This window comes from Etheostoma spectabile, chromosome 3 (genome assembly GCF_008692095.1).
Source record: "Etheostoma spectabile isolate EspeVRDwgs_2016 chromosome 3, UIUC_Espe_1.0, whole genome shotgun sequence".
Taxonomy (NCBI): domain Eukaryota; kingdom Metazoa; phylum Chordata; class Actinopteri; order Perciformes; family Percidae; genus Etheostoma; species Etheostoma spectabile.
In genome coordinates, this window is record NC_045735.1 from 30,106,242 (window position 1) to 30,108,180 (window position 1,939).

Here is a 1,939-nt window from a genome sequence, read left to right on the forward strand (position 1 = left end):
AAGCACACTCCAAACTCACGGTCCTCTCTTCTCAATTTACAGCCCCTCTCTCTTGGCTTCTTTTATAAAAGAGAAAGAACCACGCATTTGTTGTGAATTTTGACTTTATGTGTTCACTTAATTCACAATAAAACCAAGACGAAGAATTTATTTAATGGGCAAAGCATAAGGTTCATTCTGTAAATTGCCATCTTAAATCTTTCCAAATCTCTGATGTTTTAGGATTGATTTTTGTTCATTAAATGCTTCTTGGTGTTCTTCTCTGGCGCTTAAACAATATGATGAAAACATTTGGAGCAAATATACACGAATAGAGTCCAAAACTGGAGGCCAAGATGGCAAATATCTCCACAGCCACAGTAAATTTCCCAGGAGAGCTGAGAATGCAGGGATAAAGGTGATCCAGACTGCACAGAATATCAGCATGCTGAAGGTGATGAGTTGGCTTCATTAAATTATCAGGTAATTTCCGAGTAGGACAGCTAACACCAAAGCAAAAAGACAGCCAGTAGACTATGTAAACGAGCACAGCCCAGAACCAACAGCTCGAGCCCAATACACACACTCCAGGATGTGATTCTCTTCTTGATATAGTTGGTTTTTCATTGGAAAAGGGGGACTAAGACCCAACCAAATAGTGCATATTAAAACTTGAATAAATGTGGAAAGACATACAGTCATTCTTTGCTGTGGAGGACCAAACCATTTCATGAAATTACTACCTGGGAGTGTAGCTCTAAAGGCCATTAACAAAACTATGTTTTTCCAAGAACACAAGCATACAGAGGACGAAGGTGATCCCAAACGCTGTGGGCGCCGCATGCCGGACACACTCAGAGGGTGCTCCAATGAAAGTAATGAACATAAGAAACATAGAGTCAGGGAGAAAAGCAGCAGGAAGCTCAGCTCAGAGTTGTTGGCCCTGACAATCGGGGATGTTCTGTGACGATAGAACACAGCTGCTGTTATAATGGCCAGACAGGCGCCACCAACTGAGAATGCAGCCAGGATGATTCCTAGGACCTCGTTGTAGGAAAGAAACTCTACAGGCTTGGGGAGACAAGTGTCTCTCTCTGCATTAGGCCAGAACTCCTTGGGGCAAGGAAAACAATCAGGGGAATCTGGAAAATGAAATCAAAAGATATTCTAGTGGTTGTAATGTTTCTTTGATTTTGCACAGTACATTGGCTATGTACAGTTGAAAAAACAATACCTGTAGCATTGCTAATCTCTCCCTCAGGACACGGTATACAATCATAACAGCAGATGGGTTTTCCTTTCTGCAGCACTTTACGAGTTCCTGGAGGACAGCTGTCAGAGCACACTGACACAGGAACCTGGCACATAGAGACAAACAAACTCACATATGTTCAGGTGTGCTTTGACGCTTTTTCAATCCTCTTTTAAAACAATACTTGCACAGTTTTTGTGTCAACTGTGTTCTAAAGTTCAGCTGAAGCCAAAATAAGGTTTTAGCAGTCTGACTTAGACAAATCAAGTGGTTGTCTTTCAAAGTTAGTCTTTTTTGAACAAATTCCCTTTTTTTTTGTTACTATCCCTTTACAGCTCAGCAAGGGAATTCTTTTTTGTAAAATATGAAGGAAGAATTTCATACTGACAATATTGTTACTTTGGAATGTATCTCGTCAAAGCCAATATGGACATGAGCAATGTACAGTGACTTAAAATTATTTCAATGTACATACACATATCATACCCTATAAGATCACCATGTTTGATGACATGTTTTTATTTTTTTATTTAAACATATGTATTGCTTTCGTGCTCCTTACTTGTCTGCCACCATCTACCCAGGTGATGTTCCTGTTGACTTTGAACTTCTGGCCCACCGGCAGTGATGCATCGTATTGCCCTACTGTCACCAACTTAATACTGCCACTCGGAATCTTTTGCCAGTTAACCAGCTCGTATCTGGCCA

General features: G+C 40.6%; 1 pseudogene; it reads right to left on the reverse strand.

Moving 5' to 3' along the window:
- Positions 1-218: 218 nt before the first annotated feature.
- Positions 219-1,939, reverse strand: part of LOC116687068 (extracellular calcium-sensing receptor-like) — a 5,433-nt pseudogene continuing 3,712 nt past the window's right edge.